We start from the raw sequence: 17748 nt of genomic DNA on the forward strand, positions 1-17748 counted from the left end.
AAACTGCATATATCGACATAAACAGAAACACAACTGACTATTTACATTCAGATTCCAGCCAGAAACTCACAGATTTGTGCTCCAACACCGACATAGTTGATGCAGGATGGTAATTTAATTGGAAAACAACATAGATGCTCAGCAACCTTGTCTTTTATATAGGAATATAACCAGAAATCAACCAGTAGGCAACCTTCCAGAACATTGCATATGTCAGTGCAGCCTTAGACTCAAACTGATTGCAGAGTGTTTGCAATATGTCTGAGTTTATAAATTAGAAGGCAATTAAATGCCAATCTGTCTGACTTTGATTGTTTTGAGACAGGTTGTGGTTGCTGCACCCTCAAACGCTGGGTGGACAGTTCATTACCACAATTACTTCCAAACGGTCTACAGCAGCAAATATTCAAAGAAAGTTGCCATCCTACTCTTACTGTAGTGTGAGTGAGCTGTTAGTGGCTACTGTTGAAGATGGAAAAATAGGATTAAAAAATGCAATCCTGTGGGGATGTAATATTCTTACAGCCCACTGTATATAGAAAAATTGGCATCGTAACCATGCCTTCCCCTACTGGTGTCTGTTTTCCATGTTTTGAATCACCCATTTAAGGTTTATGTTGATTTTCCTGGTACTAAAAGTGACACCTCAGAGCAAGACAAAATAATTGTCAGAAAATTCTGTTACCTATTGTTCAAACGGGTGAATCCAGGATGGATTTCTCCCCCTTTATGCATAGGCTTTCTGCCACTACTCCACCGTCCTCCCACAGTCCAAAGACATGTATTTTAGGTTAATTGGTGATTCTAAATTTGCTGTAGTTGTGAATATGAGTGTGAATGGTTATCTCTCTGTATGTGTTAGCCCTCCAACAGATTGGTGACCCATAACGCTATGAGAACTGGCATAGGCTCCAGCCTATCCTGATTACCCTATGATTTGGATAAGCATAAGAAAATGAATAGAAGGATAGATGGATCCTCCAAAAGGTACTAGCACTTTCTTTTGCTGTAAAGGCATGACACTAGAAGAAATGGCATCTCCAAAGGAAGAATCCCTGAATGTCTGACTGTCTGACTCCACTCTCTGACATATATATGGATATGGACTGAGGCATGGATGGGAAACCTCAGTGTGACTGGCCACCAGTTTGCAGGTACAAGAAAAATGTTTCAGCCAAAAGCAAATGGACCAAGAATTGCAAAGCAACTAGTGTAGTTCTCCTTTACATCAAGATTATTGATGATGTCCTGTGGACCTTCCGCTTCTAAGCTGAACTGTTTTATTTTGCAAGGGCAGCAACACATCTAGAAGATTTCTACAAAGACATGAAATCACTTAGCTATGAAACCAAATATTTGACTTTTGTACAAGTTTGAAATAAAAATTTAAATATGTATGGGCTGGAATTATTTGGGTGTTTTGAAAGAGAACATTTCAGTTTCCTGCAGGACAGATTCATGAGGAATATGAAGGAGGAGGACTATGCATCTGTGCATCGCAATATTCTACAACACTGTGTGCCGTACATCTCAGTGTGGGACTGGGCATGTGTCCCACTCTCTTGGCAATGCTGACCTTTCTCATTAGGCATAAGCAACTTGCATAATCACTGCTGACTTCTATTGACTGGCCTGTCACAATGTCTATCCGTTTGACTGGAAACCCTGTGAAAAAGTGCCGGCTGCCAAAAAACATCTCACCCTGTGACTTCCTGCTGTATTGTGGAGCAGGATCAGTAACTAAGACTTTTCATTAACTATACACGTTATGTAACTTAAGTGCAATTAGATATATTCTCCTCTTTTAGTTTTATTAAAAATATACTTTAGTCTTACTTTTTAAAAATGTGAGCAGTTTTACCCTCCAAATAAGTCTACGCACTGTTTCAAATTATAATTTTCACAGTAACACTTAATGCATATCCATAGGACAGGATTTATGTCGTTAATGGACTGCTGCTTACTTTTCTACTATAACTGAGCACTCAAAGTGTTTTTTACTCATAACCTCATATGCCCAATCACCAGAGGTGGGACCAAGTCATTGTCTTGCAAGTCTCAAGTAAGTCTCAAGTCTTTATCCTCAAGTCTCAAGTCAAGTCTCAAGTAATGTCAGGCAAGTCAGAGTCGAGTCTCAAGTCACTGGTGTAAAAGTCCGAGTCAAGTCACAAGTCTGAAACTTTGAATTTCAAGTCCTTTCGAGTCTTTAAAAAAAAAAACGAAAAAATAATGTTGCAGTTATGCTAAATGTAAATATTAGACCATGTAATTTTAAAATCTGTGTTTTTCTCAACACATGACAAAATAGTGAACTTAGAAAATATACACAAATTGTGAAATTGCACCTCTTTAAAATGCAGCTCAATTAAACCTAGCTCCAAGAATAATTTTCACCGACAGTTCTGAGATAAGCTGCATGTTATTCTTGGATGCGGTTGTAGGACCAGCTTTAAAAATCGCATGACAAAAATATCATACACATTAAAAAAAACTGTATCACCAACGTAGCCTGGACAACATTTGCTAGTTAGATGAAGTCAGCTATCTCATCTTAGCATATTTATTTCAATTCAATCTTTTTTTTTTTTTTTATAAATTTTATTTTCAGTCACAGCAGCATGTTAACAACAAAACATTGAACATACAGTAGTTTGCTGTTCAGTATTTACAATACCCCAAAAGATAACAGAAATAGAGAAGGAAAAAACAAACAAACAAACCAAAGAAACCCCTACAAAACAACAAAAAACAAACAAACAACAACAAACAAATAGAAAAATAAAATGTATAAGGGACATTCAGCGTACAGTTAGCTATGATAGCGATATAGAGATATGGTATCTGGTCATGATAAGGTGGTCATTTTAAATGTTTCCATGTACATCAAGAATGGCTGCCATGCCCTAAGAAATTTGGTGGTTGAACCTGCCAGTGTATATCTCATCTTTTCTAAATGTAAAAACCTCATGAGCTCCGCAAGCCACTGTTCATGTGTGGGAGGAGCTTCCTGCTTCCATCTTAAAAGTATAAGGCGCCTTGCGATAAGTGAAGCAAAGGCAATAGAATTCGAATAGCATTTTGGCAAAGTGATGTCTTGAGGTATCACCCCAAAGATAGCCGTTAGAGCAGAAGGCTCATATTTAACGTTATACATCTCTGACAGAGTGTTAAATATAGACACCCAATAGGTATGAAGATTGGGGCATGTCCAAAAGGTATGAAGGAGCGAACCTGTTTCTGCTTTACATCTGTTACACAGAGGGTCAGCTCCTGGATAGAACTTGGCTAACTTTTCCTTGGAGATATGTAATCGGTGTAGGACCTTAAATTGAAGGAGCCCATGCCTGGCACATATCGAAGAAGAGTGTACCCTCTGGAGAAAAGATTGCCAGAGCTCATCTGTTATAGTCATCCCAAGGTCTTTCTCCCACTGTGCTTTAAGGATGAAGAGAGAAGGAGATTGAAGATCTAATAGTATAGCATAGATTTCTTTAATCGCCCCTCTCTTATGAACGTTTATATTAATAATTTTATCCAAAGAAGTTTCCTCAGGTAGTTCCGGAAATGAAGGAAATCGACTCTTTACAAAGTGACGAATTTGTAAATAGCGGAAAAAATGTTGCCGAGGAACATTAAACTGCTTCAGGAGCTGCGTGAATGAGGCAAAAATCCCATCTACAAAAAGGTCTTTGATATTTCTAAGGCCATTACTTTCCCATATTTTAAAGGCAGAGTCCATCATGGAGGGTGGGAACATATGGTTTGAGCAGATAGGTGCTTTAATTTACATTAAGTGTAACCCCAACCTTTTCCTACATTGCACCCAGATTCTGAGCGAGTCATACAACAAAGGGTTACGTTTATAGGTGTATAGTTCTAATGGGAGAGCTGAACTCAACAAAGCTGATAGGCAAATTTTGCCACAATTGGATGACTCAATTTGGAGCCAAGCTGGAGTCTCTGTAGTAACATTACTCATCCAGTACAGCATATTACGAATATTTGCTGCCCAATAATAAGACTGAAAGTTTGGCAAGGCTAATCCACCCATTGGCCTAGTCCTCTGCATGAAATCTTTACGAATTCGTGGACTTTTGCCATTCCAAATAAATGCAGAGATATGCTTATTCAGTGTTATAAAATACTTATTGGGTAAGTAGCATGGGATACATTGAAATAAGTAAAGGAACTTGGGAAGTATGTTCATTTTGATAGAATTGACGCGGCCAATTAATGACAGTGGTAAATTGTTCCACCTCTGAAGATCTGTCTCAGTATTTTTAAGCAGCGGGACAAAGTTTCTTTCATAAAGATCTTTGTATGAGTGGGTAACCTTAACCCCCAGATAGGTCACATACCCTGATTTAACGCTAAATTGAAAACCTGAAAATGAAATCTTTCTGGCTATAGAGTTGACACAGAGAAGTTCACTTTTATGCAGATTTAACTTGTAACCTGAAATATTACCAAAACATTCAAAAATGGCAAGAGCACGGGGAAGAGAGCATAAAGGCTCTGACATATACAGCAGGAGGTCGTCAGCATATAAGGATATTTTGTGCTCCTGGTCACCTCTGAAGATGCCCTTAATGCAACTGTCAGCTCGCAGTTTAATCGCCAGTGGTTCAATTGATAATGCAAAAAGAAGAGGGGATAAGGGACAACCTTGTCTCGTACCACGGAGAAGTGGGAAATAAGAAGAGAATAACGAATTTGTTCTAACACGTGCCATAGGTGAGGAGTAAAGTAACTGAATCCATGAAATGAAATTAGGGCCAAATCCAAATTTATGCAGAGTATAAAACAGATAATCCCACTCCACCCGGTCAAATGCCTTCTCAGCATCGAGTAATAAGGCAATTTCAGGGGTTGTAGTTGACTTGGTGTGTAATATGTTCAAAAACCTGCGCAGGTTGAAAAAACCATGCCTACCCTTCACGAAACCTGTCTGATCTGGAGAAATTAACAATGGTAGATGTTGCTCTAGCCTGAGAGCAAGTGTTTTTGACAGTATTTTTAAATCTACATTTAAGAGTGATATAGGACGATATGATGAACACTCTAATGGATCTTTATAATTCAATTCAATCTTAATTGGCAGACTTCATGTCCATAAAAACAAGACAAAAAAAAAAAAAAAAAACACACACACACACAACACTCCCCCCCCCCCCCCCCCAACACAAGGTATACACCATTAAATATATATATGTATATAAATAAGTATCTAAAACATTTGTAAAAACATAAAACCATAATATACATAAAACACAATTACTTAAAATAAATAAATAAATACACAAACACTTTAACCAGTGCTTTCTGAGACTGGATGAGTAACGGGAACCACTCACTGTCGGATCTGTGAGTGCTAAAATTATACTGTTACTCGAACCATCCAGTCGTTCTCTAAAATTGAACATTAGCTTCCTTAAAAGTGCTTTAAAAGTCCAAACACCCACAGCTACAAACATCTGGCTGGCACTACCACTTCTAGGTATCCTGCAAAGGATTCTCATCGCATCATTATATGCAACATGCAGCTTCTGCATGCTACATTGTTTGTAGGATGACCACAAGGGGGCAGTATATAGCGGTGTGCAATACGCTTTAAACAAAGCCACTTTAACTGGAAGTGAACAAAAGCTGAATTTGCGTGCAATAGTATTTGCCTGCACATAGAGCTTACACCGCTGTCTGTATATGTCATCATCATCATTCATTTGCTCAGTAATAAAGTGACCGAGGTATTTCACCTTTTTATGAACTTCAAGAGTTTTTTGTGCCAGTTTAAACAAAGGGAAATTTAGCTGTTTATCCTGCTTGGTTCTACATATCAAAACAGCACTTTTAGCAGCATTGTACTCAATGTCATATTGCACACCATATTCAGTACAGACATTAAGAAGATCCTGTAACCCAGCACTGCTTGGACTAAAAACAACCAGGTCATCTGCATACATAAGATGATTTATCAGTGCTTTACCTAATATACACCCAGTGTTACAGGCTCTCAGTTGTATGGACAAATCATCGACATACAAATTAAATAAAATTGGAGACAAAATCCCACCCTGTCTGACACCATTGCTGACACCAAAGGGGGCAGAAATACTGCTTCCCCATTTAACCTGCATGTTCTGATGAGCGTACCAGTAAGAGAGAATCCTCACGATGTACTGAGGAACTCCCCATCTCTTCATTTTATCAAAAAGTTTTCTGTGGTTCACTCGATCAAAAGCCTTAGAGGCATCAATGAAAGACATGAGGACAGATGAATTTTTAGCCCTATACAACCTGACTATTTCCTTGAGTGCATATATGCACATGTCAGTGCCATGCTTTGAAGCCAAACTGATTATCCAGAGAAGAGATGAACACACTAACTCTGTCAAACAAGATTCTTTCTAACACCTTAGATAAAATACTGGCTAGTGCAATTGGCCTGTAATTATCCAAGCAGCTCACTTTTGCAGCTTTGTCCTTCATAACTGGTACCAGTAAAATACACAGCATTGAGTCTGGTAATATGCCATGAATCATAAACCCAGTGAAACAGAGTGCTAAAAGAGGAGCTAGCCTTAAACTAGCATGTTTTAAATGTTCTGCAGTGATGTGATCCAAACCAGAGGATTTATTATCAGACAACCTATGAATGGCTTCATATACTTCATGTGTCCTTACACTTATTGTGTCATTACTCATGTCAAGATTGTCCTCATATGGTTCACTTTTTATACAGTTAAACAACGCACTGTAATGCTGTCTCCATAATGCTGCAATGTTATCTGCCCCAGAAACACCTTCAACAGTTGATGGTAGAGATGGTTTACAGTTATTAAGAGCTTTCACCTCTTTCCAAAAATCTGCCGTATTATTACACAGCATTTTCCTGGCCAAAGAATCTGCTCTTAGCATTTGCTCATTTTTAGTTATAAAGCGAACAGCGTACTTATATCTGGCATTCGCACATTTTTTCTGTTCAAATTCTGGGCCTTGTTTAGGTCTTCCAGCCATGGCCCAACATTTATAAGCTATGCGAGCTTCATCATGGTACATGGATACATGTTCTTTCCAGCCAGGTCTGATGTTAGGTTCCTTATGCTTATATTGTTAATCAAGCAGTGTGCCACTTTTATACAGAGCAGTCACTATATCATCATACATGGAGCAGAGTAAATGTTTATGCACAGCATTCTTACAGTTGACATCTTTGCACAAAATAGCTTCTTTATTTATATGCATATTAATAATCATACGGTTCTTGGAGTGAGTGCATACACTCATGAAGTTTAGTAACTTCCGGTCACTGCAACAAGTCCAGGTACAGTTTACCGACGGATGGGTGCAGGACCTTGAAATGCACCGTGTAGAACGAAAGACCATCGTACGTATCATAAGTTTACCAGTCTCACAAATCGTCTTCATAAATACACATTCCTTAACCGTTTATTAATATAACCTTTGAGCTCAACGGTAATTAATTAGTAGTGGAAATAATTTCTGGTTCATCACAGAAATGTAGCAGTGACAACAATACTGTATGCTGTAATCGTACTGGGCAATTAGTGATACAAAAAAACCTGTTTTATCCTGTGAATAAACGTATATGTTTTTGTCAATGTACCATAATAACATAAGCGAAACGCAATATTGTGTCAGGACAATTCACTATTTATGCACAATAAATAAAGGAGCATAGCGCCACAATTTCTGTTCAGCGCCAGACTTGCTTGTAACCTATATCACCAATTATGTTATGAAAATGACGTATTAACTACTAAAAAACACTGACCTTCGTGTAAATGCTTGGAGCAGACTAACCTGTGAGCTGGAGTGTTCTGGGACGTTATATTTGATCTTTGAATGGCTGCAATCCAGGCCACCCGTCGCGTCTTTGTTACTTCGGAAACATGGCTCGAACAATTTCTCTTCAACGACGTAATCCGATAACAACCGATCTCTTTAGCCGTCGGCTTCCCGTGGCTGTCATGCGACCGGCTATTGCAGTTAATAATACAACAGCTTCTTGACATTTTTTGTGTTTCTTTTTATCGCTGTATAACTGATTTTAATTGAAAGCCTGCGTGAGCTAGTACCGCTTGCCACGAGTTCCCAGAATCCTTTGCGGTTCTACCCGTGAATGACGTCACATTTTCAATCTCTATATAATATGCATGTTAAATTTTATATTTGGGGTAAAATATCAAGTCTTTTCAAGTAAACCGGTTCAAGTCCAATTCAAGTCCCAAGTCATTGGTGTAAAAGTCCAAGTCAAGTCACAAGTCTTAGAACATTTTTTCAAGTCAAGTCTAAAGTCATAAAATTAATGACTCGAGTCTGACTCGAGTCCAAGTCATGTGACTCGAGTCCACACCTCTGCCAATCACACACACATTCACAGAAGTAGTGTTTTCTATATTTAAGTGTCTGGTCTAGTATTTAGACACGCTTACGTTCAGATGAATGTAACAGGGAATCTCAGGGTCAGTATTTGTCCCAAGAATACTTTGACTGAGGATCAAACTAACATCCTTCCTTTTTATGAAACTAGCAAACCCTAGCAAAAACTTAAGTCAAGATTAATATAGTGGAAGATTTACCAGAACAATACTGATTAAACAGTATAAATATGTAAAATGAAGAATGCATTAAGGTAACATGAATATACATCGTCACATTAATGATGAATTATAGATGTAGAAGATTTAATATCCCCCTGGCTCCTGCTCCGCGGCTGCTGAGTGAGCCCTCATCTGGGACTCTCCTCAGATCTTTCTGGGACAGTGGCGCGGCTGCCCCTCTGTTGGTCTTCCTTGGTCTCTTGTGTTCTGGGGGCCTCTGGATGTCTGGAGTTTTGATCTCCTCCACACCTGCTTCACGCCCTGGAGGACGGGGCTGTGGCCCCCCCACACCCTCTAGCAGATTATTACATGAAGGAACCTTTTAAAAAAACAAAAAACAAGCGCGTCCATGCTCACAGGTGTACACACGGGTGATCACACCCACAAACTACACCCTTTTTGGCTCCTACCTCAAAGCACACTGTGTTCTGTTGATCTTATGTGCTGCACAATAATGTTTAACATTTAGTATTTACTGTCATATTCCAATATATCATTGTGATGTTGTTTATTCTATTACTCTTGTTCTCTTCTGCTTGCTTTCTTTTTTCTTTCTCAGCAGGTGATCCAGGTGATTGATATATGCATTTTTTTTTCTCTGCCCGTTCTGTTGGTTTTTGTCTTTTGCCCTTCTCCCCCGTCCCTCTTCTCAGCTGTTTCTCTTTCCCTCTTTCTTTCTCCCCTTCTTTCCCCCAGTCAAGTCTGTCCCGTATTCAGCAAGTGAAAATAAAATAAACAATAAAAGGTGAATCAAATGGACCATTACGGCAAGGCTGGGATGGTCAGTTTGGTAAAGTAAATCCGTTGGGCATCTTTCTTTGCCTTTAGACAACAATTCTGATGGCAAAAGAGCCAAACGGGACAGGCCAAAAAAAAAAAAAGAAAAAAAAGAAAAAGAAGATTTAATATCCAATATGTTGCTTCATAAAGTGTCTCATGACATGCTGAAGCTCACACAAACTTCATCTTCTTATCCCCACGTTGTTGTCACTTAGTCTGCTCCACTTTTCTAGACTTTTAGTATTTTTCTAGCCGCGTATTTCAGTGATCGATAATCAGCGGCTGCTCAGCTGCACTGGGAATAAATAAAAATTGCGCTGACCATTAAAATACATGATTTAACAAATGAGAACATGCACAAACTAAACAAAAATAGCATGCGCACACTAAAGGTCAATGAATGTGCCCATGGTGAGCCTCATTTTGGTGCTCAACTGAACTACCAAATACAAAAATATATATGACTGTGGGATTTGTATAAAATACTTGTATACACCATATAGATATTGGCATTCACACTGTCCTAGTCAAAGTTTATGGAAAGGTTTCATCAAGATATGGATCCTCATCCATACTTGTACAGACTATGGCATCCAGTCCGTCCAAAGTCAAACATAAGAAGAACTGGATCGACCCATTTAGAGTCTAGTGGACATTTAGCAGCAGGTCTTAGTCTCTGTGACAGTCCTAAACTGCCAGAGAGGGTGGGATTTCTCAGCTAGCTGCAAGAATTAGGTCCTTAGTTCCTAGCATCACTTGATGCCTTTCATGAGGTAAGTGGTGTGGCAGACAGCAAGGCATGAGTCTGACTGTCACGGTCCCCGTGCCTGCTCGGCTGGCCCTGTGTGGCTACATGTTATGTTTTGTCTTTTCTCTCTCTCCTCTCTCTCTGCTCGCTGCCTGGGCGGAGCTCATTGTGAGCTCCCGGCCTCCACCACCTGTAGGCAATCACCTGTGGCTCCTCACCCTGTTTGCTCCCGCTACTTAAGGCAGTGACTGAGAGCACCTCGCCGCTGGACTATTGAATAATGCTCGTCAGTGCTACTTTAGCCTCAGCCAGTTTTGAGCTCTGTCCGTAAAAGTTCCGTGCTAACCCTTGTTCTCTGTATGCAGATTTCTCGTGTTTTGGTTTGGAGACTCTGGACGCTTTTCCCGACCCCGCTCTGCACCCCTGGGAACCCTGGCCCCCTTCTCCCTCACCTGTATATAGTGCACCTGGAGTGTGTAAATAAACCTGTTTTTCTGAGACTTCAGTCTGCGCCGAGTCCTCCCTGCTCCTCCGTGACACTGTCAGCACTAAGATGTCAGTATGAAACATGGGCCAAGCCGGTGTAACATCAGCTATTGTTTAGTAGGGTCCCAGTGAGAATTTCCGTTGTCATCACATTGGTGTTTTAAAGGGCTGAGTAGGTGAGGGGTAAACAGTAAATACAACGGGATCCTGCTTTGTCATGCTTGTTCTGTGGACAATAATTTGGACTTGCTGGAGAATTTTTAAAAAGCCAGAACACCACTTTATTTGACATTCACACAACTTCTGGTAGCAATGTATATAAAATCATGTAAGTACCTGAATGATGCATTGTATGTCTGAAAATTGATGTTTTTTTAAATAGATTTTTTTTCTTACCGTTTCTACATTGATTTGATTTAAGTCGGCATTTAAACACTGCTGTGTGTACATTATACAATGACAACAACCTTTAATGACTGTAGATGTGATGTTATAACACATTTATCTTCGGTTTTAAAGATTTGCCTGATAACCCATATCTTCTGCTTCTTTTTGTATTTGCTCGGAGCAAGGTTGGGTCAAGTTTTCATTACAACATGCAAATAAAATCTGAGTGAATATAATTAGAGGTCACACTTCTGACAAAAAGACATGAGGCCAAGCTGGAGGTGGCAGAGCAGAAGATGCTCAGATTTTCATTGGGAATGACCAGGATTAGTGTATGAGTACATCGAGGGACAGCTTGGGTTGACATGGTTTGGACATGTGCAGAGGAGGGATAGTGGATACATAGGCAAGGTTCAAAGGATGTTGGGACTTCCATGGAGGTGGAAAAGAGAAAGACCACAGAGAAGATTCGTGGATGTAATGAAGGAGGACATGCAGAGAGTTGGTGTGACAGAAGAGGATGCTAGAGATAGGGTGCGATGGAGGTAGATAAAGGTAGATAATCTGCTGTGTGAACCCTTAAAGGTAGAAGCAAAAAGAAGAGGATGAGGAAAAGCTTTCTGTAACACAGGTTGGTTATTAAATCACATGATATTTCAAAGTGGCTTCAAAAATTTGACCCCAGTTTGAAAAAATGTTGAGAGAATTCTGCTTAGTCCAACTCATGTGACGCTCTTCTCTGCTAAAGTTAGACATGTTTAAATCTGTTTTTGATGATTTTGCAAAACACAAACGTTTGTTTGGCTATAAGCCTAATTGAAGATTAGAAAGTTAATTAACTCATGCCCTCCCAAGAGTTTTTAAAGGATTATTTCGGCATCTTTTGAAAGTACTTTCTCAGGAGTCATACCATCAGCAGCAATTAGCACTTGGTGCTAACTTCTGTGAAGGGGCAGCTAGCCTGCTACCATTCAAATGTCACAAAATCCAAGCCCCTTGCAAAGGTGACATATTGTATCTCACCTAACCCAATAAAATGGGTTAAATAAATGGCTTTATAACAGGGCTTATGTGGAAAAAGTGCATGACATAGATGCTAGTTGACCGTTTAACACTACTCAGCGTATTAGGCTACCTGTGGACAAAGCCAAGCCAAATATAGTGCAAAACTAAGGTAGCAAGCTTCAGTATACATGAGACTGGTATAAACTTTCTCTCTAAGAGGATATTTTTTCACAATGTCAAACACGAGAATCATGGAGAAGCTGATTAGAAGATATTTTCATTTACTTTATGCATGTACCTGATTATTTGACATGACTTTGAAATCATTTGGACTGATCAAAGACAATTTCCCATTACAAGGATTGAAAACATGATTCAGCATTTGTGAAAAACTTCTGTTTCTAATGAAAGTACACAATCAATATAATTAGCAAAACCAGCTCGTGGCCAGAATTTGCTGGCTAGCTCGATGTCATAAAGGCCACAGTGGAGGGAGCTCGGGCACAGTTGTGAAGAATGACCGGACAGTCTGCTATATGAGCTGCAAGAGGAACAGGAGAGAGTGGGAGGTGCAGGGTTTAGTTTTCTGCACCAGCATCCCATTCACATTCAGTGCACAGAGTGGGCACTGTACTGAGCAGACAGCAGATTAGTTCCCATCACACACCTCATCATTCACTAACACGTAGACTCATCTGCCTTCCTTTTCTCTACCACTCGTCCTTAAATTACCTCTTTTCACGTTTGCCTCTACTCCAGTTTCTCTCATGTGTTTTATTTCTCTCCCATTTCCGCTTTTCTCCTTACTGGTTCGGTACATTTGTGGTGTTAAAAAAGTAATTAAATCTCACTATATGGAGTAACAGTCTCTAATGTCCTTCCACTGTAGGCATACCAGTCTCGACCCTGGGGTGCACTGTGCCATACATCATGCAGAGTAATACATAATGATGGCGACGCCTCCTTGTTTCAGAAATGTTCCTCTTCATCACAGCTAATCCAAGAGAAAGCCCTGTGGAAGCAGGGGTGACCCTTATGGCCTGTGATCAATGATTCAGTCTATTAAATGAAGGTGGTTTGATCAGTAATTCTCTGCCACACTGGATCATACTAAATCTGTTACATTTTTGTTCTCTAATCAGCTGTCTGAGGAATAATTGCATCTTGTCATAATGATAGGAGAAAGCGAGGATAAATATCCCGTAGTATTGCATTCTCAGGGTTTGGAGTCCAAGTCTCTACTTGGAAAAACCTCCAGGTGACAGGTTCATCTTTAGCAGGAGCAAATTATGTGCAGGGACAGGGAAGCCCTTGGATTCGGTTAGAGTGGAAGTCTATGAGCGGTGACACTTCCGGGGCCTGCTGCCAAGGGAAACTCAGTTATCTAGAAGCGTCTACCCTCCTCTCCCGGTGCACACACGCACTTCCAACCTTTCCTATGACCAAAGGGAGGAGGAACAATGGGAGAGGTGATGATGAAACTATTGACAGAGAGGTATATCTGCACTCCCAAAGCACATCTTCAACAATATAATCAATTTTTACTTTCATTTAGTTTTATTTACAAAACTGATTAGTGGTGCAAACATTAAAAGGCAGCTCCAGGAAGTTTTAGCAGTTCTTGAAATAAATTATATCTGGGACAGGATAACAGAAGGAGCCCAAATGTTCAGACAGGTTCAATGAACTCAATTAAGTCAGGACCAATATATCTTGATGCATGCTCAATTATCCAGGTAAGGAAATCCCAAAAAGTTGATTCTGTTCATCTGAAAGTAGCGTTTTCAGTGGGAGAAACGTTTCATCACACATCCAAGTGACTTCTTCAATCTCAGCTAACTGCAGGCTTTTTACCAACCTTATCAACAGTACATTTGATAACCATTGATCAGGGCCATTATGGTCAACAGATGATTGATATTTCCATTTGCTGTCATTTATAGTTGGCAGTGTGCCAAGTTCAATTTCATTAGCCACACCCAGGCCTGATTAGTGCCAGACCTGTTGAATCAAGAAATCACTTAAGTAGAACCTGTATGTAGGGATGGGTATCGAAAACCGGTTCTTGTTGAGAACTGGTTCCCACTGTTTCACTTCCTTGGAATTCTTTGCCATTTTTGCAAATGATTCCCTTATCGATTCCAATCGCCCCGAATGACGTCACCATGTTGCGGAGCGTCATTTACATGGCAGGAAACACGGCTGCTCAAACGCTAAAAAGTTTGGTCATACTTTACGAGAATGGATGACAACAGGGCAACTTGCAATACTTGCAAAGTAGATATTTCATTTAAGGGAGGAAACACTACGAATATGCAAAAGCATTTGCTCACAAAACACACGATGACCTTAAATGAATGTCGTGTTTTTAATTCCGCTCCGGACTCGTGAATCTCAACCCAGCAGCAGCGGTAACGTTTGCACCGTTGCCCGTTAATGCGGCAGGTAAATAATCAACTAACAGTGCATATTATGTTAGCGCGATCTGCCTTATTACAAAACCTGCCATTACTGTGCATTTAGGTGACCATGATGAGAGAGACAGACAGAGTCTGGCTCAGATGCTGGCAGCTCTCGCTGCAGTCTACTGGTAGCGTCTCCTTTCAGGCCAGGATAGACGAATGTCACCGAGCAGTGACTAAGTTTGTGGTAAAAGGTTTGCACCCATGTACCACAGCAGATGCCCTGATTTTCGGTAAGTGAATGTGTTTAATTGTAGGCAGGGACATTACTGGATATTCTTGTGTAATTGCTACAGAATAATTTATGTTATACTTTGTTATTGCTACAGGAGAATATTTATTTTATTATTTTACATTTACAATTTTTTTCCCAGGGACCCTGTGACACCCCATTGAAGAGTCGTAGGCTGTGGATCTCTTAAGATCTCACTGTTGGGTTTGTAAGGCCATGTTACTCCTAAATTTCTATCTTGTTCAAAGAGAAGATATAAAACAAAGTTCTAAGCTAATCGACCTTAGTGTTCTCCTTTTTTAAAAAGAATCGATAAGAGAATCGATAAAGAATCGAATCGTTAAACAGAATCTAAAATGGAATTGGAATCGTGAAAATCTTATCAATACCCATCCCTACCTGTATGTTAAATGAAGTAGGCTAAATGATCTCAAAAATCATGTCACAATCTAAAGAAACAGGTGAGAAACAAAGTCATTGACATTTATCAGTCTGGAAAGAGTTACAAAGACATTTCTGAGTCTTTGGGACTCCAGTAAACCAAAGTGAGAGCCATTATCCACACACGGAGAAAAAAGTGGTAAACTTCCCAAGAGTGGCCAACCTACCATGAATTTTTGTATTGGGTATTTTTTATTCATTCAAGTTATCTTTGTCTAATAATAATACTCATATATAATACTGAAGATCTGAAACATGGAAGTGCGACAAATATGCTGAAGATATAAGGATAAGTGTATGCTCAGTGTTACCAATATCATTTGTTCCCTATTACATAATAGATAAATGTGCAGCATTGACTTTTGATGAAAGTTAAATGGGAAAACTGCTCTGCTAACTTTTACCCTAAATATGGAGTTCCCTATCTGCTAACGCTGTGTTCTGTTTTTCTTCTATTGTATTTTCATTTTCATTGCTGCGTCACATTCTCAAGTCATCTGCTCTACCATCACTGGGCTTTATTTTAGTTTTACTGTCTTACAGTCGGGACAAGGACAGCAGATTTGGGTTTGGCCATTGAAGGCAAGAGGTAATCAGTGATGCAAACGTCCCTGATAAGCTGCAATCAGGTATCAGCCAGACGACAGTAGCTTAATGCAACTCAACAGCACCTTTATCGTGCAATCAGCTGCAGTCCGAGTCCAAATTAGAATCGACCCCAGCTCTCCACTCCATAACTTTAAATCATCCGCAATGTGCAGCTTTTACCCTGACGAGGCTTAAGGGCAGAAGAACAGGTTGATTCTTATTAGGCTTTTTTGGAAACTGTCAAAAAGTGAAGAAAGGAAGTGGGGAACATGGAAAGTAAAGTCACTTCTTGAACCTTTGCAGCAGTGCTCTCTAAGATACTGTTGAGGTACTCTTGAGTATTTGTGGTTTGTACCTCTTTAAAGTCTAGAGACTACCTACTTCACTTCTCCACTTACCATCCTAGGGAAGAAAAAAGGGCCTAGGTTTGAACATTTAGTGGACCTTACAATGTAGTATTACACTAACAGGACATTTGATTTTGAGTTTTATCACAGCTAGAGCTGTTTACATATTATTTTCTCATCACTTTCACTCCCCAATCATGCCCTCTAAGAATGAAATGACCAAATTAAAATGGAGAAAAACAAAACTGCTTGTGGTTATTTAACTGTAAAAATCTGACAATATGGCTAAAACAATATCCCCTTTAGAACACCTAACTTACTCTAAGACCTACTTTAGCTCATCGTCTTATGAGTGCCTGGAACACAACAGCAGGAACCTGTATTGTGGCTATTTTCATTTGGAGCAATCTTGGAACAAGCCTGAGGGAGGTTATCCACCACCACCCCCCCTTATGTCCAAACATCCAACTCATAGCTCACATCCCGCTGCTGACTTGGCTGTCCTCCAGTAGGGTCTGTGGTGTGCTTTTAGCCCCGCTAATGTAGCTACCAATGTAGGTTAAAGACCCCCTCGTGGTCGACAAACACGCCAGTGCCAGGGGAGACATCTCAAGGTGAACACAGTGTTCAGCTGATATTCTCCCCCTTCAGATGTGGCAGTAATAATAAATAGGACAGAAACAACAATGTCAGAGAGTCACATCTCAGCTGTGATTGATTTATTCAGAGTCAGACGGGACAAAGAACGCACTGAACCAGAACAAAAAAGAAAAAAAGGGTCTGGGTTATCCTTTATTGTGAAATCTAACATCCAACATTAGAATTTCTGCAAGTATCTGTAGGCAGGAAGGCTGGTTTTTCTCCCTGAAAGATGGGATCTGCATTTAATCCCCTCGTCCTGTCTGCTGTGCTTAGGAATTTGCAGACCCCTTAATTCCCTAAATGAGGAAAGAAATCGATAGGAAGACTATGGGCCTTTACTCAGTCTAATTATACGCATTTATCACCAATCACAGCCTTGAATTCGAAGGGACCGCAGAGACTCTGTAAGGCAAAGTGACAGTTCAGCGCAATCCAGTTCATCCATGAAAAAAAAAAGACTCAGCAATGTGACATCAGGATAGGGACAATTTACTGTGCGGATGATAAAGATTAGAGAAAATAGCCATGAAACCAGAGGGAGAGAACACCGAGTAGAGAACCACTGTGTTCTGGATAATCATAGGACATGCATTTTAGATTGCATGAGGCCGAAACACACTGGAAAAATAATAATAATGAGGCCTTAAATGGCAGCTCTCATTAGTGGTTCTTGCAAATGTATATTCCTTACACTAAATTTATGTTTACTCAACAGGATGGGGAACAAAAGTGAGTCACTTTGAACACGGCATGGTTGTTGGTGTCAAATGGGCTGATTTGAATATTTAACAAACCGCTGATCTTTTGGGATTTTCCCACACAACCATCTCGAGAGTTTATAGTGGATGGGTTTGAAAAAGAGAAAATATCCCATGAGCGACAGTACTCTGGGAAAAAAAGGCCTAGTAAATGTCAGAGGTCAAAAGAGAATGGCCAGACGTCTTTGTGCTGATAGGAAGACAACAGTAACTCCCATAGCCACTTGTTGCAACCAGAAGAGCATCTC

This window comes from Rhamphochromis longiceps, linkage group LG23 (genome assembly GCF_057381845.1).
Source record: "Rhamphochromis longiceps isolate RC_006_pf linkage group LG23, R_longiceps_female_GT1.1, whole genome shotgun sequence".
In the NCBI taxonomy this organism is placed as follows: domain Eukaryota; kingdom Metazoa; phylum Chordata; class Actinopteri; order Cichliformes; family Cichlidae; genus Rhamphochromis; species Rhamphochromis longiceps.